A 23,018-nucleotide genomic window follows, 5' to 3' on the forward strand; every position below is an offset into this window, starting at 1 on the left:
ATTTTATAATTGCCAATGGATTACATTATAATGTGGTGTGTGACTAATTTTAAAGAGAGAAAGGACACATCTTCATCATAATTAACCAGCATGCTTGGTCCACCACCAAAGAAAAATAAGTACTTTTTTTTTATATGCTTCATCATATCTCGCTACAGAACAAGCCACCAATCCTTTCCAACCTTCATTGTAATGCCTGCCAATGTTGAAATTAATTTTGTACATATATCATAATCAAATTGGGCTCCATCAGCATTATGGAAGTACGTACATATTGCATTTAGTTCTTAGTTGAAATTAATGGGCTCGCTTTAAAATCACATGGCTTGACTATGATAAAAGGATTGATATATGATGACTAGTAGTAATGATAATAACAAGAAGTGGAAGAAGAATTTGAAAAAATTTATTGCCACCCCTACATTTATTGAAGGCATCCCTAAAATATATATATACAATTTTTTTTTTTTTATAAAGACTTTTCCTATTGAGAGGGTGATAATATACTGAACTCACACACATTATACAGATGCTAGGACTCAAACTCAGGACCTTATTTGAGGGAGTAATTACTCCAAACCACTACACTAGTGGGTCCTTTACCTGAAGGACAAGTTTTTAAATCCAAACTTATTTGTTGACAATCCATCCCGAAATCCCACTTTTGATAAGCCATAGCCCGCCCATTAGCTCTCTCACACACTCACAAGTTGATGAAAATAAATGTTATTTTTTTTATGAATGGGACTTTAAATCCTATCTTCGAGCTCCAAATGAAGTATATGAATTGAAAATTCTTCAGTTTTGTTGAAGTTTTTACAATTTATAAATCCTGTTTGTGCTTTTGTTTGATATACCAAAACCGAATATTGGAGAATACATTTAAGTTTGATAACCAAGTTACACTTGTTTGTACCATATTTGGAAAACCGACCAAAGTTTGTTTAGTTTTTAGATATTAAAATCACATTGGACCCAAGCCCACTTTCATTCTTTCAAAACCAACAAAAAGGGCTTTTGTTTTTGTGTTTGGGCCACTACTTGGTTTAAATTCACTTAAAGGCTCATATCTCAAAATATCTCAGCATTGACCCACACTAAAGTCAGTGAGTGGGTAACCTTTACCAAGTTGACCTACGTAACCTGCTGAAAATGGGTTTTCACCATTAAGACCGACTTGACTGTCATCTCTCTTAGCAAGAAAGCAAGCTGGCTGACTGACGCCAAAACCAAAAGGAGCCGTCTTTCGACTGATTTTTGATCGGTTCATAATTGTATATCATTTTGTACCCTTCTAGCTTATGATTTGGTTATGTTATTGAGTTAAACTTGTGCTTTTAATCCATTTTCTGTTTTGATAAGTCCATAATTTCATACACTTGCATGCCTTCTTTACTTATTGATTTTGCTTAGTTTCTCTTTATTTTGAGTCACTTACTTCTCTTTGTGTGTTTTGTAGGTTAAGATACCAAGAGATCACATTTGATGCAATCCATGCATGTTAAGGGCTGATTGGCAAAGAGCAAGAGCTTAAAGACAAAACCAAAGTTGGGCCACACTCCTTGTCAGTCCAGTTTCGTAAGTCACCTTGCAGGTCTCATTTCAACAATCTGGACAACTCGGATGAGGAGACATTATTCATAGAAGTTGTTCAATTGGGTGTCTAGTATAACATATCCAAAATTCAGCCCAATTGAACATATGTGGAGTCCTTAGCCCGTCCAACACTGAACCATGCTCAGGAGGATTTGCAGCTGCCAGCTTTGAGCCTTGTCTCCTCCTTTAAGCCATGTGCCTCACCCATGCTGCAACTGACTTTGGATCCAACATAATGAGTGAAGTGGGGAGGCATTCCAGCTATGAAATTCTAAAGGAGCAAGTTGGTACATGCTGGAGCTATTATAGAGAAAGCATGTGCATGCATGTAAAGCAAAGAAATGAAATGAAGTCAATTCCAGTCTCTGTTCGGCTGCCAACTTGCAAGGCCCAAAACGCACACTTCTACTGCTCCGATGGGAATACTTTCTTCATAGAAGTTGTTCCAATGGGTGTCTAGTATAACATATCCAAATTTGAGCACCATTGGATACGTTTTGAAACCTCTGGCCTTCCTACACCAAGACTGGTTCAGAAAACTCGTTTTTCAGCAACCAAAAGGCAACCACATGGGTTGGCAGCAAAGGCAGCCACAACTGATCACCTTTGAACCCATGTGAAGATGCTTGAGGTGCAGCAAAAGATGAAGGATGGTGTGGGAGTTCATCATGATGTTCTTCCCTCTTAGCCCTATAAATAGAGAAGCCTTCAAGCTTCAAAACACACCCCAAGGGGGGGAGCTCTCAAACACTTCTCTAGAGCTCCCTTCCCTTCTCTCCCTCAAATTCTCTTAGTTTCCTTTCTAGTTTTCAAATGTTGTAATGAAATATTTGTGCTGAAATTCAACTTAAGTTTTTCAAGTTCTACTTTACTTTTATTTGTAATGTACATTCTTTCTTAAGTATTCAAGTTTAATTAGTTTCCAAGTTTCAATTATGATTTTTGTTCTTATTCATTATGCTTATAAGTTAATATGCTAGTTTGAATGATTGATCACCATTTAGGCTTGCATGTTAGCTATCTTGGTTTGAATTAAGAGTAGACACCATGCTTTAATTCGAATTGAACTATGAATAGGAAGAGTATGTATGGACATTCGACAACAGGGATTAGATACATGCTTGGTTGTTTAAATTGTTCTTCTATGCTTAATGGGTTCCTAATGCTTAGTTTTAGGTTAGACAACAAATGATCAAATTAGGGAATTAGGAACACAAGGTTATGACCAAACACCATGGCTTAATCATACTTTAGCTAGAATCAATCCGTTAATCTAATTGAACTTGGGAACTTATTTGCTTGAGTTATTTCATTCTTTCTTGTTTTATTTATTTTCTTTTTTTCATTTCTATTTTGTGTAGGGGAAACAAATTGGATCATTCAATCACCAATCCTCGTGGGATCGACCTCGCACTTACATATGCTATACTACCAAACGGCTCGTGCACTTGCGAGTATCACAAGTTGGGGATGCAGTTGAAACCATTTTGGTGCAGCTGAATCGAAGCAACAATTTTCCAGCTACAACAAGATAGCAAATCAAAGGAACATCCCTTGAAACCGGTATCTTCATCTAAGATATTTTTTCTCCTACTTGTGAATCAACTTACGAGGGTAGGCCAACCTGCTACCCAGATAACCAATTAAAAACTCATGTGCTTATCTTTTATAGCTCTGCCATCTTCTTGGTATGATCTTTGTTAAACAATTAGGCTAGCTTCCTTCTAAACAGCTAAAACTTGTAACGGATTGGATAGAGAAATCTCCAATCTCTTCATTACTGTAACTTGTTCTTTAAAATAGCTAAATGGAGAAATCTTTAGCTTTTTTCTTAACTTGTTATCATGCCTGGGCTGGATAGAGAAATCTCCAGTTTATGGAACTTTATTCCTCTACAATTTACCTTACTAGCACTTTACATTCCTGCCATTTATCTTTCTCGCACCTTACTTTCCTGCACTTTGTATTTGAATATGTACTTTTTAGAGTAATATAACTGTTCATTGCTGGACAGATGAACAGGCCCAAAACAAAGGTTTTTAGGTCCGAATAGGGCTTTCTTAGCCTGAAAACAAGGGTTTACTTAGGCCCGAATTAACTAAGTCTTAACCTAATCTATGGTTATCTTCGGCCCGAATTAGGTTTTTGAACCCAGTCAAGGGAACATTGACCACAACATTGGTTTTTTTGTTTGGCTAGGTATCATTCGTACCTCCCAAGCCATAGACGCACAATTGAAAGAATATTGAAGTCCTCTTAATTGAGGCATAGAAAAGAACTCATCTGAGCTAGTACCCCCTTGGAGCACAATTGCTTAATCAGATGTCCAGAACAAGCGCAAATCTATGGAACAAAGCATTCTACATCACATATACCAGGTCTATTGGGTTGGTCTCATCCTTAATAGTGGCATGCCTACGCAAACTAGGAATCAGGCAAGAAGAAGTAGGTCGCCATGACTTAGCCCGTGCTTTCCTGCCATTTTCAACCTGATCCAAGTTTCAATTTTGTCCAAAATTTAATAGTTCTTTCACGAGCTAGAGATCTAATTGGTGCATTGTGTTAACTCATCCTCCTCTCTTTTCCTGCTTCATTCCCAAGAAGGAGCAGGGAACGAAAAAGGGCATCAACAACACGACACCGCTACCCAAACTGAAAATGTTAATGGTTTTCAGTAACATCATACTGAAGTTTGCGAAAAAAAAAAAAAAAAAAGGCAGAACCCCACTTCATCATTTCAAAATTCAAATGTCAGTATTCATCAAAGATGGTATTCCGCTTGAGTAGATGGACTTTATGGGTTGGGTTGGTGTCTTGCTACTTTAATTTTTGTATTTTGTTAAGTGAAGGTAATCAAAATAATTTGGCGGGTGAGAAGTTATAAGCTAAAAGTTTCGAGGTTTATCTATCTTTGATCTCATGATTAGGGACGAACTCAGGATTTGAAAATAGTGAATTTCATTGAAGTACGAATTTTAAGGTCAATTAGCAATTACATGATAAACTTCTCCATGAAAGGAAAAGAGTTGAAAGCATTTATTATCCATTACAAAAGAAGAAGAAAAAAAACTAAACCATTTTAATCCATTAAAAAATGAGAAGTGGCCAAAATTTATAAGAAAAAAAATGAATTGATGTTTCATGTACACTAAAAAAGGTAAAGTTTTTTTTTTTTTTTGGGGATAGAAAATGTAAAGGATGTTCTCTAGGAATGCGTGTTTTGTGAAAAGGCTGAGTAATAAATATTAATTAACTAAAGAAAAAAAAGAGATTTTCTATGGGTGGGATCAATGGGATGGGGTGTGTGCAGGTGTGCTTTGATGGCTGAGTATTAGTATTGGACTATAAAATATCTAGTCGCCGAAGGGGACGTAGGACCGTCCCTGCTCATGATTCGGGCTTTTTTTAGGTTGATGTAGCATGGTTAGAGCATCCATAATGGGGGATGTATTTTCAGGGGTGTAAAGCCACTTTTACATCCCCTTTACACCTCCGGGGGTTGTAAATGTGGTTTTTGCTCCAATAGGGAAGATGTAAATCTAAAAATGTATAATTGATTTTTTTTTTGGTCTTAATTCATTTTTGTATTAAATTTTTATTTTGTGTTAACTTTGTAAAATTAATTTTGTGTGTGTTAAGTTTATTTTACTTTTTCAAACAAATAGACCTAAAAATATTTAACTTTGGAGAAGATATGATTTCATCCACAGAAAAATTATCATAAGAACAAGCTACTAAATAAATAAATAAATAAATGAATATATATATATATGTATGTATTACCTATTAATTAATTTATGAGTTTCACTGTAGAAGCGTAATCAGCAACAATGAATTATTTTATTTTATGTGGCTACAAATTAAGTATGAAGTTTTGTCTAGCAACTACTCTAGTTGCGCGTCTTGGGGAAGTGGGTTTACATTCAGCCTTTTTGCTCATTTATTTCCATCTTTTCTCACATTTTATCATGTAGGGCCCCCCCACCTATAAGGGATGTAAAAAAGGATGCACATGTGCATCTAAATTTGCATCTCATGGTTGCAAATCAAATTTACAATCATTTACACATGCCCATTGCAGGTGATTCCGATCACAAAAGGTGTATATTTAACATACACCTCATTATCCAACCCTCCACTAGAAATGCTATTAGTAAATGATTAGTAATTACATTAAGAAAGATGAGTGTCTAATAAAACTCCCCACGTACTTATCAAGATAAGTGGAAGACCGTCCTAAATAGGGGCATGAAGAAGATCTTCTCAAATTTTCTTAATTATGAACAAAAATTTCTTAAAAGGGTAGGAATATAAAGAAGTGAACCAAGTGGAAGTGCATGCATGTACTGTTTACAAGGTGGCCAAAAAAGAAGGATGGACTAAGGTGGCGGGTTGGATAAGCACTGGGCAGGCAATTTATGTTCATAGTGGTCAATGTGGATAACTGGCTAAGTGTTTACTACTGTTATTGTCTCGAATGGAGGAGAAAGAGAGGAGGGCCTTTTGGATTGTGTATTTGGACAATTTCAAAAAGGGGTTAACGACCAATATTATGACTTCAGATTTTGCCTCTATTACTTTACTTCTTCTCACAAACACATGTGCGGCGCCTAATATTATGACTTCAGATTTGGCCTCATCCTAATCTTGGGGCCAATATTCTCTAAGATGACTCACGAGCTCTCTTTTTTTCTTTGTTTTGTTAAGTATTGGAGGACGTGTGATTTGAATTTGGGTCCTCTAAATTTGATGATAAACTCATTTCTTACGATACGCCTAATAAAGGTCTAATTAACTACATATCTAGTATCATATTTAGGAGTGATTTTGGAACGCCTAAAAGCCTTTTATTTCGATAAAAAAGCCTTCTGATAACATTTGATCGAAATATTTAAAAGTGCCTATATAGATCATAGCACCTACTTCACATAGCAAGTGTTTCTCTAGAAAATACTTAGATTTCTTATAAATTTTTTAAAATAAGGGTGATTATGAGCAAAAGTGCCTTCTAAAATAGCAGTTTCAAACGGACTCTAGGACATGTTGTCAAAGAATGAAGAGCCTTGCCATTCATGCTAAAAAATTTACTCACTATACTCGATGAAGATGTATGAGATGAGGACAACAATGACAATTTTATTTTTGACATTTTTGAATTTTTTTTTATACTACTTGTGAAGTTTTCAGAAACATCAATGAAAGGGTCAAAATTGAAAAGCTGGGAAAATTTTCAGATGCTATGCTAGGGTGTAGTGATCAAATTTGTGTGTGCGTGATGAGCCACGCTCAAGACTGGAACAACAGCAAACTTAGCCCATACATATAAATACAGTTCAGCCCAATAACGTCAAGGCCATTATCAACCTTATAGGCTTCAACTAAAACTACCCATTAGGATTTTGATCAGAGCAAAAGTCCAACCCAAGAACAAGTATGTCTCCGTGAAGTCTTACTGAGGGCAGGATTCAGAAGCTGTACTTGTAAACAAGACGACGACAATGGAGAAGAGTGCACGGAGGCGATTGGATTGTATTTCTCGTCGCCTTGTATTACCACCTCAAGCTAATCATGGTCTGCAGCAGGTGAGATTGATTCATCCACAATCTTTTTCCATTTTTCTTTTTTTTTTTTTTGTTGGGTTATCTTTTGCACTATGTACTGAGAAGGAAAAGATGTTGCATTTGATAAAGTTTGAGTTTTTAGCCACCACTATCACCATTATCATTGTTATCCTGACTATCACTCGTAACATTATATTTCTGGTTGTAATACATAATAATTTAGTAAGAAAAATCTGGCGTTTGTTATCCTGACCTAAAGATGTGGTGGAGTTCAAAAGTTTGTCTAAAATAAGGTAGTGGCTTTTGTATGTAGAAAAGCTTGGTCCCAGTGACGGCCCAAAATTTAGTCCTAATTCTTTTCCAAATCATATTAATCGTGGACTGAATTGGTCATGAGCATTAATGACACAGTGTTCGAAAGATGCATCCTGGTTTTCAATCCTGCTTAGACTTATATTATGTGTATTTTGAACATGAAAACGTATTGATTACGTTTGACTAAGTTTTCTTCAATTTTCTCGTGAGATATGATGTTAAGACTAATAAACCATGCATAAAAAGTTCCCACAACAAATTGAATGTTGGCCAATATTACGTTTCGACGAAATAATCTAGTACTTTGACACGTTGTAAAAGTATATTGTAAATATCTTATCGTTTATTAAAAAAAATAAAACAAAATTAAGCTCCATTAAGAAGATCGAGATGGATGCATTAATTTAACCTTTCAAATCTCATTCCTTCCAAACTCAGAAAAAACCATTCATGGAAAAGTAATATAAAAAATCCATCTTCGGTTTATAACAATTGTTTCCGTAAATTATCAATGGGTCTTGGTCTCACACATAAACCAACTTACTTTTCTTTAATCTAAAATAACCAAAGTACACTAATTAACATAAGATGCGAAAATGGATTTGGTTGGAACGAATATTCTAGACAGTTTGGTTTCTGTATCACATATGATTTAGACCATCTTTATTGCATTTCAACCCTCTTAGAAGGTCAGTTTGGATTCATATATAGGTCATCAGCTTTTGTTTTGAGGTATACTTATCACCGATAATTAAGGAAAACCTTCGTACTCATAGTATGCAACAAATTATCAGGATCAGTTTTCGTCCTAAACGTTTTTCTGTGTCACTATTAATGGTCCTCAAGGCATTGTATGTGTGGGGAGCCAAACCATAACACAAGCTTTTATAAATGAAAAACATTCAAACTTACAACATTGTTTTAAACAGAAAAGAAATTGTTTTAAGGAAAAACTACATGTAGACAAAAAAGAAAAGAAAAAAAAAAATCATCTTTAAAATAACTAAAAAATCAAGCAAGAGATTGCAAGCCTCTTGCTTGAAGCAATTGAAGAAGTGATTCCCAATAATATTCTCAAAGCAATAATCGACAATCACAGCTGAGAGAGAGATTGAAAAGGTACACGAGCATATTTTTTGGTCTTCATGTGTTGTTCATACCTTAAATCTCATTTTTAAAGATCTTGCACAAAAAATTGAGCAGCTTACAAATATTTATAAATCTAGAAAATTAATTGTCAATTTTTTTTAATTATAAACCATACACATGCTTTGAAATTTTTAAAAAGTGTGTCACATTTGAAGTTACTGAAAGTAGCTAAAACAAGATTTGTGCCACATTATATCTTGTTAAAGAGGCTAGTTGATTGTAGAAAAGACTACAAACTACTGTTATTCAAAAAGCATGGAAAGATTTTTTGAAAAATTTATATGAAGGCAAAAGGAATTTAGCTACTTTGATTCAAAATACCGTGCAAGATGATAATTTTTGGGAACATGTTGAGGCAATATTAGATTTTACAAAGCCAATTTATCTGGTGGTAAAATTTGTTGATGGTGATGGGCAAAAGATGGGTGAAATTTTATGAAAGGATGGATAATATGCTTGGCGAAATAAAAGATAGTATGGCAAGTGGAATATATGCCGAACATTTTCCTGAGGTTAAAGAAATTGTGCTTCGTAGGTGGGAAAAGATGAATATTCCTATGCATTATCTTGCATCTGCCTTAACACCAATGTTTTATGATAGAGTTTATTTAAGTCGAATAGCACCAAGGGGTGTGGCTAGAAAAAGCCCTAATGAAGACATATAAGAGATATGGATCCCATTGATTGGTGGTCAACATATGGTGTAGAGAAACATCAGAATTAGTAGAGGTCGCTAAAAAGGTATACATTTAATTTCAATATATATATATATATATATATATATATATATATATATATATATTTACAAATGATAAAGGTGTTGGCTCAACCGATATCAAGTTCATCTTTGGACGTTAACTAACAGTTAGTTGGGTGTTAGGGTTTTTTTTATTCTTTTTTAATTAGGAGTAAATTGAGTTTTTGTTTTAAGATGATGTATCAACTTTTAAATCCGTTAGATTAAATTTTAATGATGTGGCGTATGGAGAATAAAAGTATAGCAGATCATGGCAGAGAAAATCAGAGCAGAGGATCCGGATCCTTAAATAATTTGAAGTACATATTCTTATATCCATAATGTTAAGAGAAACAAGCTGAATTTTGCATGAGCTAGTCAATTGGTTTATATCCATTCCAATATCCGTCTCCAATTACGTTTCAGTGAAAGCCACAAAGATGGGTCTTTCGAGAAATGAGATATTGATCTAGAATCCTTTTTTAGTCTCTTTATTTGTTGGTACATTTTTCAGAGTCCTATAGATTATCCTGCCATCAATTTTATTTTTTTAATTTAAATAATTATTTTTATGCAAAGATATTTGACTTTAATCTAATTTAAATTGTCGGGAGGGATTTCAAACTTGAGTCTCCTCTAACCAACTTGGGTTATCTCCTGTCTGCTTCAAATTTAAAAAGTCTTTTGGACTAAGTGTGTGTCCTTGGAAGAGTTATTTTAGACGAAAATCACTTGGTTTTGTTCACTAAACTTATCTCTTTATCTCTAACATATTAGATAATAGCCTTCATTTATTAGAAGAGGTCAAAATTTTATTGCAAAAACTAGGCAATTCCTCTAATAAAACATCAGATGTGGTGGAGTTCCAAAAATAATACCCTTTATTTTGATGACCTAAGATGTGGTGGAGTTCCAAAGTCTGTCTAAAATAAGGTAGTGGCATTTGTATGTAGACAAGCTTGGTCTTAGTGACGACCCAAAATTAATTCCTTTTCAAATCCTATGAATCGTGGACCTAATTGGTCATGAGCATTAATGGCACAGTGTTAGACTTGTATTATGTCTATTTTGAGCATGAAAACATATTGATTAATAAGTTTGACTAATTTTTCTTCAATTTTCTCGTGAGATATGATGTTAGCCAAAATGTTCCCACCACAAATTGAACGTCAGCCAATATGACATATAAGGAGACAATTAATTAAGAAGAAATAATATGGTACTTGACACGTTGTAAAAGTATCTTGTATATTCTTGCCAAAAAAAAAGTATCTTATACACAGCGACGGAGCTAGTAGTTTGTCTTTGGGGGCCAGTAGCCTTATATTTTAACTGATATTGCAGCAGGTGTTTAAGAGTTATTGGCTTTTTCATGGAGCTTGGGGGGCCATGGCCACTGTAGGCCTGTATGTGGCTACGCTCCTGCTTAAACATATTTTATCATTCCGAAAAAAGCACTTTTTCACATATTTTAACTTATCTTCGAATACCCTATATTTTTCTTTGAATACTCCTTAATCGGGATAGTCTTCTCAAAACAACCATCATCCCAAAACTGCAAGAAACTGTCAAAATCACCCCAAATAATTTATAAAAAAACTAATTAAAATTGTTAAGAGTTTACAATTTTAACAAGGATGCAACAAAACATTTTGGCTGTAAAATCATTACATGCCCCGAATGTTGTATTACAACAATGTTATATGCTCAAACAAAAAACTGTGGCTACGTATGACCTCGTACGAACACATAAAAATACCACATTTATTACCTTGAAGTGGAACTCTTTCTTAGGGCACACATATGTATGCATGTAACTTAATTCATCAGTTTAAGACATACGTGTCAAAATTTCATCAAGGCCAATTATGACATTCGGGTGCTGCATTATATCATGAGTCTCTTTCTTTCTTGGTACATCTATCAAAGCCCTAGAGATTATCCCGCCATCATTCTTTTTTTTTTTCTTTTTTGCCCAAGTTAGAGCATCCATAATGGGCTCCTTGAACCACCTCCTTAGTTAAAATTTGAGGAGGAATTGAAAAAACCCACCTCCAATCATGCTCCCTATTTAGCTTCTAAAATAAGGAGATCTCTAGGAGCTCCTAAATCTGAGGAGAGAGAAAGAGCTCCTAATGACTTCCTATAATTAAATGCTACCATATTTTATTATTATTTTAAACATTTATTTAATAATATCTTTAATTTTATCATCTTTTTTCTGCATTTTATATTTTTAATCACCTTTCTACATGCACCATCTTTTCTATTCTTTGCCGTAGCTGTAGGTGCTTTGCAAACAAATATTTTTTTGATGACATTTCTATTACGTGGAACTATAGTGCAACAAATATTCTTTTTGCCGTAGCTGTAGGTGCTTTGCGAAACACAACAATCATAGAATATCAAAATTGAATAACAAATAAACTTACAATTAATTCCTTTCAAATTACATAGTAATAATATAAATTAAAAATACTAGTTTCCCAGTCTCCCGCATGCAGCTGCCACAAGTGTTCAATAAGATCTAATTGCAGTTGGGAATGAAGTCAAGCAACTCAGGTGTACGATCATGTGACACTGATATAAGCGAAATCCATCCACTCTATCATAGTTATAGTCAAAATCTCCAGAATTTCGCTCATCCTCAATTATCATGTTATGCATTATTATGCATGCAGTCATAATATCATTAAGCGTATCTTGATCCCAAATTCGTGCCGGTCCACGCACAATCGCAAAACGTGCTTGGAGAACACCAAAAGCTCGCTCTACATCCTTCCTTGCAGCCTCTTGACTTGTAGCAAATAGCTTTTTCTTATTTCCTTGTGGTGATGGAATTGTTTTAACAAATGTTGACCATGGTGGATAAATACCATCGTATAATTGTGACCATTAACAGAATAATTGACTGGTGGAGCACGTCCTTCCACAAGTTCACCAAATACAGTAGATCGTTCCAACACATTGATATCGTTATGAGATCCCGGTAATCCAAAGAATGCATGCCATATCCACAAATCATATGATGCCACAGCTTCTAAAATAATTGTTGGTTCATGAACGTTACCAGAATACATACCATTTCACTTAGTAGGGCAATTCTTTCATTTCCAATGCATGCAGTCAATGCTTCCTAATATCCCAGGAAATCCACGTTGTTCACCGATCATAAGCAATCTTTTTATGTCATTGCTATTTGGTGACCTTAAGTACTCTTCACCAAATATTGCAATAATTGCCTTAACAAACTTTTTAATGCTTTCTATTGCAGTGCTTTCTCCGATTCGTACATACTCATCTGCATAATCTGCCGCTACTCTATAAGCAAGCATTCTCAACGCAGCTGTTGTCTTTTGAAGTGAGGACAAACCCATAATTCTACAATAATCCCTCTTTTGAACAAAATATGGATCATATGCTTCCACTGCACTTTTGATTTTTAAAAACAAAGGGTGATTCATTCGAAACCTCCTTCGAAATTTATATAGCGGATACACAGGCCTTTCAGCAAAATAATCACGATAAATTCTTTGATGACTGCCATTTCTATTACGTGGAACTATAGTGCGAACTCGTGATGTCAATTGGCTAGCCAATTGCTCTTCTTCTACGGCCACTGCAACAAATATTAGTATATCATCATCAAAATTGAATGAATTTTACCGTTAGAATTAAAATTGGATACATATTACTGTCAAGGATTAAAATATCGGCTGTGCAGATAATATCGGGCCTCCAATTTACGGATATTTCGGGGGATATATTGTTATCGTTTTAGGTATCGGGAAAAAATCAACAAAAATGATAGATATAGGCATTGAAACACATAATTTTGGTGTAGAACTTTCATAGATGTTATTTACATTATCAATGAATGTATTGAACAAATAAAACTCAAAATTTACTAATAATAAGATATACATATGATGAAATATAAGTGGTATGTAATGCGCGTTAATGAAAAGTTTGAAAATAAAATGTTGATTAGAATGAATAAACCATGAATAAATCCATAGTTTGTTTAAACATTGGATTACAATTTAGATAAGTGTCCATCTACATAAATGAAGAGCTCCTATGAGGTTGAAACAATGAGGAACAACTTTGTAAGCCATGTTTGAACATGGTGCACATACGTCTTTCTTGAGCTCCCTAATATCCTCCCATATATGGGATAGTTAGGATTAATTAAACTAGTAGGCTCATAATCTGTTTCATCATCTTGAGCTCCACAACTAATTCCACTATAATCAGACATGACATAACCATAGCCATCATAAGATTCGTTTGAGTTTGTACTAGGTCTAGTTCCTATGCCCACATATCCAAAACTGATCGCCACGTCCTCTTCAGATGGATTGGAGGTATGTGGGCAGTGGACTATGCATAGATTCTTCATATTAATAAATTATAGGGTTATGGGCAAGGGTTAGCTATTTTTGGGTTCTAATTTGCTTCAATTGCCTTAAAAAATTCTGAATTTTTTTTGGGTTCTGTTATGGGTATCGGGAAATATCGGGGATATCGCACTTATCAGGGATATATCGTTGATACAGGGGAAGATATGGCCTTACCCCCAAGTATCGGTGTTGACAGTTCAAAATATCGATATATCGGTGTATCGGCCGATATTTCAATCCTTGATTACCGTTGGCATTATTTGCTACAAAACCCAAAATGAAAATTGAATTGGAGTTCATCAAAAATAGAATTTTTGTTGGTCTCTTTTCCTGTCAAGTATTCTTTTCGCCCAATGTCGTAGTGGGCGTGCTCGAAAGAATACCGGAGCTGTTAGGCCTACACCAATGCCCCGATTGTATCTTTTTGGCCCACGCAGATGTTATTTCACTATTCAACAAAATTGAAAGTTGAATCAGGTTGACAAGAAATCCGGTCCAACCCTGCCTTGGGCCTAACTTCTGAAATTCTTCTGATTCATGGATTCTGCTTTATAGGCGTGCCACTGTTGGATTATGACCAGTCCAACAGACCTGGTACGAGCGAGCGTGGTTGATATTTTGTGGAGTTTGCGCCTTCTTTCTGAACCTCTGTTCAAGCCATTGTGCACCAGGTGGGGTACTGGCCTGGGTTGGTTCTTTTCTATGCCCCAGTTAAGAGGACTTCACAATTATTTCTCTCGTGTATATGTCGGCTATGGCTGGTGCGAGCAACACCTATCCAAGCAAGGGAAAAAGACAAAGTTCTTGGTCAGCAAACGCCTCGTGTGGGTTTACAGACCTAAGTTTGAGTTCAAATGTGTATATATATATATATTTATATAATTTAACCACAATTTCGGGCTCAACTATATGATTTTCGGGCCCAGCTGGTTTGCGTCCCTCAAGCCTTATGCGGCCCGATTCGGGCTAAAACCTTTAGTGATATTTATAATTCAAATAAAATGAAAGCGGGGGAATAGCTTAAGTTTTGCAGATATAGAAATAGAAGCAAACATAAACATAACAGAGCTCTTTAGGTATGGGTTCCATCATTCTCATTTGCTTAACTTTTTAAATTTATGACAGAAACAGTAGAGATCCATGCTTATTACTTTCAAATTATGAAAATACATTATCATGGTGATCCAAGGTTCATAGCCGACTAAATTATACAAACATCAAACTGAACGTTTTCAGAATTTAATCATACCATGGAAATGGCAGAGAAATAAAAAGACGAACACAGAGATCATCCGGCTATCTGAAATCTGAACGGGATAACTGGGATGCCTTGAGTGCTTTTTTGAGTGTTTTTACAAGACGTTGCGTCTGGTTTAGGAGAAAGAGTCCCCTTCTTCTGTGTTGGAAGCTCTCTATTTATAGAGGCAGAGGAGGTCTCAAATGACTGGGTAAGGATATTTGTCTGTTGTCCAAAGTCAGCTTGCTGATTTGACGTTCTGAACTGGTCCGTAGAGAGGAAGATTGGTCTTTCTGGCGAGAACCGCTGGTTCCTTGAATTGGTCCCTTGGTCTGAAGCGTCTTCGTCCTTGTCGATTTGATGTGCAAGTTGGCTTCTTACCTGACTTGGTGGCTTCCTTCGGCGGCTGGTTTTTCTTATTGGAAGAGAGAAAAGTCAAATCGTCATTTAATGCTGATGTTCCTTCTCTAATCTCGCGTGGGTTTGGAACGGCTCTCGATTTTTTATTCTGTCAGTGGTCCAATCGTTTTGGGCCCTCTGCTTTTGGGCTTTGGATTTTGATCTTTGCTTAGGTGTTAGACAATTGTTGGGCTTGGGCCCTTGCCATGTTCCTTTTTTGGGGACGTAACCAGTTTTGGTTTATTGACCAAAATTGGGTACAAACAATTTTAATTGAAAGCTTTTGCACAACCAAAGACCAACAACTCTTGGAATTCTTTTCACCGTTGGAATTTAGCTATTTATATTGGATGTTCATTCGCTTGCAAGTAAAAAATTCAATTTATTAAAATAAAATTGAATTGACCCTCATCATCGTAAATACTCTAATAAAACATCATAAATTAATCAAACCAGGAAGTGGAGTTCCTAAAATAATAGCATTTATTTTTATGACCTAAAGATGTGGTGGAGTTGAAAAGTTTGTCTAAAATAAGGTAGTGGCTTTTGCAAGTAGACACACTAGTAAAAAAAACCCTTTGCGCGACCAAATTTTGCGTGACAAAACACAATTCGTCGCTCAAAGTCTTACATGACTAAATTTTGCGCAACGAAACACAAATCGTTGCACAAAGTCACTTTGCGCGACAAACCTTTGCGCGACGACAAAACATCGTCGCTCAAAGTAACTTTGCGCGACGAAACAATAAAATTCGGTGCACAAAGTCCTGCGCGACGAAGTGTGGTTCGTCTCGTAAAGTCTTTACAAAAATAAACAAAATAAAAAATTATTTTTAAAATATTTGGATGACTTTGCGCGACGAAACAATAAAATTCGGTGCACAAAGTCTTGCGCGACGAAGTGTGGTTCGTCTCGTAAAGTCTTTACAAAAATAAAGAAAATAAAAAAATTATTTGTAAAAATCTTTGCATGACTTTGCGTGATGAAACAATAAAATTCGGTGCACAAAGTTTTGCGCGACGAAGTGTGGTTCGTCTCGTAAAGTCTTTACAAAAATAAAGAAAATAAAAAAATTATTTGTAAAAATCTTTGCATGACTTTGCGCGACGAAACAATAAAATTCGGTGCACAAAGTCTTGCGCGACGAAGTGTGTTTCGTCTCGCAAAGTCTTTACAAAAATAAATAAAATAATTTTTTTTTATAAAAACCTTTGCATAACTTTGAGCGACGAATTTATAAACTTCGTCTCGCAAAGTCTTTACAAAAATAAAAATAAAAAAATTAAAAAAATTATTTTGTTAGAAAAATATAATATTTTAAATGTATTATATTTTAAATTGACGATCAAATTGGTTCATTGTATTCATATAGGGTCAAGGAGTGTAGCTGTAAAAAATCATCAAAATCGAAATTGAAATAACCGTTAAATCGTGATTTTTCGTTTATAACCGTCGAAAAATTTTGTCCTATTACTTGATCTCTGAATGTTTATTTTTTCCGATTTTTGGCATATATGATCTCGAAGTATAAACAAACAAGTTTGACGGTTGGATCTTTGAAACTAGTTTCGTAGAATGTGTATGCCATCAAAACAATATATTCACTAACAATTAAGAGTTTATTTATACTTTCATTAAATACAACATAAGATTTTGTGGTATCCACTAGTGTAAATATTTTAAATTGAAGATCAAATTGAGTCATTGTATTCATATAGGTTCAAGGAGTGTAGCTGTAAAAAATCATCAAAATCGGAGTTAAAATAACCGTTAAATCGTGATTTTTGTTTATAACCATCGAAAAGTTTTGTCCCATTACGTGATCTCTGAATGTTTATTTTTTCCGATTTTTAGGGTATACGATCTCGAAGTATAAACAAACAAGTTTGACGGTTGGATCGTTGAAACTAGTTTCATAGAATACATATGCCATCAAAACAATATATTCACTAACAATTAAGAGTTTATTTATACTTTCATTAAATATAACATAAGATTTTGTGGTATCCACTAGTGTAAATATTTTAAATTGACGATCGAATGCAGTCATTGTATTCATATAGGGTCAAGGAGTGTAGCTGTCAAAAATCATCAAAATCGGAGTTGAAATAACCGTTAAATCTTGATTTTTCGTTTATAACCGTCAAAATGTTTTGTCCCGTTACTTGATCTCTGAATTTTTTTTTTCCCGATTTTTGGCGTATATGATCTCGATGTGTAAACAAACAAGTTTGATGGTTGGATCGTTGAAACTAGTTTCATAGAATGTGTATGCCATCAAAACAATATATTCACTAACAATTAAGAGTTTATTTATACTTTCATTAAATATAACATAAGATTTGTGGTATCCACTAGTGTAAATATTTTAAATTGATGATCGAATGCAGTCATTGTATTCATATAGGGTCAAGGAGTGTAGCTGTAAAAAATCATCAAAATCAGAGTTGAAATAACCGTTAAATCTTGATTTTTCGTTTATAACCATCAAAATGTTTTGTCCCGTTACTTGATCTCTGAAAAAAAAAAAAAAAATTCCTGATTTTTGGCGTATATGATCTCGATGTGTAAACAAACAAGTTTAATGGTTGGATCGTTGAAACTAGTTTCATAGAATGTGTATGCCATCAAAACAATACATTCACTAACAATTAAGAGTTTATTTATACTTTCATTAAATATAACATAAGATTTTGTGGTATCCACTAGTGTAAATATTTTAAATTGATGATCGAATGTAGTCATTGTATTCATATAGGGGAGTGTAGCTGTAAAAAATCATCAAAAAAAATGGGAATTTCAAAAAAAAAAAATTACGACTTTGTGGGACCAATATATAGTCGTTCGTCGTGCAAAGTATACCCGAAAAATTTGGGCAGGTACCAAAATTGCGAAATTTTTTTTTTCCAACTTTGCGCGACCAATATATAGTAGTTCGTCGCGCAAAGTATACTCTAAAAATTTGGCGGGTACCAAAAATGGGAATTAAAAAAAAAAAATTACGACTTTGCGGGACCAATATATAGTCGTTCGTCGCGCAAAGTATACCCGAAAAATTTGGGCGCGTACCAAAAATGGGAAGCGGGAATATTGTGGTCACGCAAAACTTTGAGCGACCAAAATTTCGTCTCGCAAAACCCTGAAAATTGGGAGCGCACCAAAAATGGAAATTTTTAAAAAAAAAAAATTTCGAGACTTTGCGTGACCAATATATTGTTTCGTTGCGCAAAGTGATACGGTTTTTAAAACCAAAATAACACCTCCACCATTTTCTCAATGTCTTCTACTCTTACCTCTCCTCTGTCTTTCCTTCTCCCCAAATCCTACCCTTTCTCTCACACTCACTCCTCTTACTTAATCTCTCATCTCTCTCTTCACTATCTCTCACTCTCACTCACTCTCTTATCTCTCTTTTCATCATCTCTCACTCTCACTCACTCTTTCATCTCTCTCTCACTATCTTCTCTATTCTCTCACACTCACTTCTCCCTCTCATTCTCACTCACTCAAAATCTTGCCAAAAGGTATATTCTCTCCAAACTTTAATTTTTTTTTCTTCATTAATATGTGTTTTTGGAGTTAGTTTTGAGTTTATGCCAATTTTTTGTTATTTTGTTGTTATTTGACAATATTTGTTTTTTTTTGTAGGGAATCGTCGAGACTTTGACGGCTAAAGTTGAGGATTTGGACGCTATCGAAAAATATCCTCCGCCACTACCACCACAATAGGCTTGTAGATTTTATTATTGTACTTTGTTAATTTATGTGTACATTTTGAATATTATATATATTGGATAATTTGACCACTATTTTTCATATGTAATTTTATTTTGAATATGTCAATTTAAATTAAAGTAATTAAAAAAAATCATACAATTAAATTAAATTTTAAAAGTAAAAATTTGAAAAATTAATATAATGAAATTGATATAAAAGAAATAATAAAACAAAATGGCAAAAACCTTGGGTGACAAAATATTTCGTCGCGCAAACTATTAAATTAGTTTATTTTAATTAAAAATTTTAAAAAAACAAAAATTTTAAAAAATTGAATATTTCGTCGCGCAAAGATTTGCGCGACATTAGGATTCGTCGCGCAAAGTGTATTTGCACGACGTTAACTTTCGTCACGCAAAATAATATTATTCGTCGCGCAAAGTAATTAATATTCGTCGCGCAAAGTTGATAGTATTCGTCGCTCAAAGTAGCGACGTTAGTATTCGTCGCGCAAAGTTGTAATAGTTTGTCGCGCAAAGTATCTTTGCGCGACAAAAAATAATTTTCGTTGCGCAAAACCTTTCTTTACGAACTTTGCGCGACAGAACTTGCACGACCAAAATTTCGTTGCGCAAACTTTGCGCGACCAAATTGTACTTTGTGCAACAAAATTATTTCGTCACGCAAAGTGTTTTTTTATAGTAGTGACAAGCTTGGTCCTCGTGACGGCCCAAAATTTAGTCCTAATTCTTTTCCAAATCATATTAATCGTGGACTTAATTGGTCATGAGCATTAATGACACTGTCCGAAAGATGCATCCTGGTTTTCAATCCTGCTTAGACTTGTATTATGTGTATTTTGAACATGAAAACGTATTGATTACGTTTGACTAATTTTTCTTCAATTTTCTCGTGAGATATGATGTTAAGACTAATAAACTATGCATAAAAAGTTCCCACAACAAATTGAGCCAATATGACGTTTCAACGAAATAATCTAGTACTTTGACACGTTATAAAAGTATATTGTAAATATCTTATTGTTTATTAAAAACAAAACAAAACAAAACATGTTTTTCTTAAATTGCAAGAAACTATCAAAATCACAAAATTGCATGGAGAGAAATGAAAAGCATCTGTAATAATTTGCATGGAAATGAATTAAAAGTCAATTAGTTTGTGTGCATTTAATACTTGTACCTCAGTGTACAAAATAAATAAGTTACCTTCCGATTTATATATAGTTTTATAGCACGGAGGATAACTACAATAAGAAGATCGAATATTCTAGATAGTTTGGTTTTTGTATCACATATGATTTAGACCATATTTACTGCATTTCAACCCTCTTAGAAGGTCAGTTTGGATTCATATATAGGTCATCAGCTTTTGTTTTGAGGTATACTTATCACCGATAATTAAGGAAAACCTTCATACTCATAGTATGCAACAAATTACCAGGATAAGTTTTCATCCTAAACGCTTTTCTGTGTCACTATTAATGGTCCTCAAGGCATTGTATGTGTGGGGAGCCAAACCATAACACAAGCTTTTATAAATGAAAAAATTCGAAATTACAACATTGTTTTAAACAGAAAAAAGACATTGTTTCAAGGAAAAACTACATAAAACCCCCTAAATTATAGGGTCATTTTCAAGTTCATACCCAATTTTAGAGACATTTACGAGTACATACTCAAACTCCCGAAAATCCTATAATTTACCCCCTTATTTGTTAGCTAAACCGATAGTTAATCTGTTAAATTATGATGTGGCAAAAGTGTGACCTATTTTTTTAATGACATGGACTTCCATGTAGACAAAAAAGAAAAGAAAAAAAAAATCATCTTTAAAATAACTAAAAAATCAAGCAAGAGATTGCAAGCCTCTTGCTTGAAGCAATTGAAGAAGTGATTCCCAATAATATTCTCAAAGTAATAATCGACAGTGCAAGTAATTGTGTCGCAGCTGGGAGAGAGATTGAAAAGGTACACGAGCATATTTTTTGGTCTTCATGTGTTGTTCATACCTTAAATCTCATTTTTAAAGATCTTGCACAAAAAATTGAGCGGCTTACAAATATTTATAAATCTAGAAAATTAATTGTCAATTTTTTTTTATAAACCATACACATGCTTTGAAATTTTTTAAAAGTGTGTCACATTTGAAGTTACTGAAAGTAGCTAAAACAAGATTTGCGTCACATTATATCTTGTTAAAGAGGCTAGTTGGTTGTAGAGAAGACTACAAACTATTATTATTCAAAAAGCATAGAAAGATTTTTTGAAAAATTTATATGAAGGCAAAAGGAATTTAGCTACTCTGATTCAAAATACCGTGCAAGATGATAATTTTTGGGAACATGTTGCGGCAATATTAGATTTTACAAAGCCAATTTATTTGGTGGTAAAATTTGTTGATGGTGATGGGAAAAAGATGGGTGAAATTTATGAAAGGATGGATAATATGCTTGGCGAAATAAAAGATAGTATGGTAAGTGGAATATATGCCGAACATTTTCCTGAGGTTGAAGAAATTGTGCTTCGTAGGTGGGAAAAGATGAATATTCCCATGCATTATCTTGCATCTGCCTTAACACCGATGTTTTATGATAGAGTTTATTTAAGTTGAATAGCACCACGGGATGTGGCTAGAAAAAGCCCTAATGAAGACATATAAGTGATATGGATCCCATTGATTTGTGGTCAACATATGGTGTAGAAACATTAGAATTAGTAGAGGTCGCTAAAAAGGTATACATTTAATTTCAATATATATATATATATATATATATATATATATATATATATTTACAAATGATAAAGGTGTTAGCTCAGCCGATATCAAGTTCATCGACAGAAAGAATTTAAAGTACATATTCTTATATCCATAATGTTAAGAGAAACAAGTTGAATTTTGCATGAGCTAGTCAATTGGTATATATCCATTCCAATATCCGTCTCCAATCACGTTTCAGTGAGAGCCACAAGAGATGGGTCTTTCGAGAAATGAGATATTGATCCAGAATCCTTTTTTAAAGATGACTTTGCTCAGAAATTGGAGGAATGAGATGGAAATGGTTGGACGACAATTATGCAGGTGTTCACGGCCAAACATCATCCTCACCGTCCTCTATGCCCAGTCACTTTTCTCTTGGTGGGAGCTCAAGCATAAGGACTAGTGCAAAAGCGAAGGGAAAACGACCAGTTAGCTAAAGTTGCTATTTTTAATTTTAAGTATTTTCAATTTTCATTTTGTTTGTTTTGAAGTTTCAACAATAAACTTAAATTTTTGTTTCTGCATGCAAATTTTAATTATGAACTTATTTAATTTATGAATAAGTGGTTTTTTTATTTGTTCAATAAGTTATGTATTTTATTTGTTAAATGTATTGAAAGAACTGTGGTTTTCCTTTTTCCTTAGCAATTCTTGAACAATCTTGTTCTCCTGGACCCTAGAGTCCAATGAAGTTTTGATCACTTACCCTTGGATCTAATCTAAGGATTGAGAAAAAACTGATTTACATATCAATATGTCATTATTTTATTATTTTTACTTTACTAATATTAATTTAACTTAAACAAAAACAAAAAATGTAAAAAAGAAAAAAATCATTCCAACCAAAAGACCAACAACCAAATCCGAAGCCATCAAGCCATCCCTTCTCACTTTAACGTGATTGGATTTCAAGGACCCACAACCAAGTCATTTTTCTATTGTTCTCTGCCTTTGTGATCAATTTTATGTTTATAAATGTTAGATTTGATTCTTAGACCATTACTCGAGTATCTATTGTTCATTTTTCATTTTTTACTTTTCCATAGTTATTACCCGTATAAAAATTCTAGCACCTTCACATTTAATAATGTATTATACACGTACGCACGTATTTCTCATGTTTAAT

The 23,018-nt window shown here is 34.1% G+C and overlaps 1 pseudogene; it reads right to left on the reverse strand.

Moving 5' to 3' along the window:
* Positions 1–11,874: 11,874 nt before the first annotated feature.
* LOC148292466 (uncharacterized) lies at positions 11,875–13,759 on the reverse strand (annotated as a pseudogene).
* Between the last annotated feature and the right edge of the window lie 9,259 nt (positions 13,760–23,018).

Source organism: Prunus avium, chromosome 8 (assembly GCF_965620075.1).
Source record: "Prunus avium chromosome 8, drPruAviu1.hap1.1, whole genome shotgun sequence".
NCBI lineage: Eukaryota > Viridiplantae > Streptophyta > Magnoliopsida > Rosales > Rosaceae > Prunus > Prunus avium.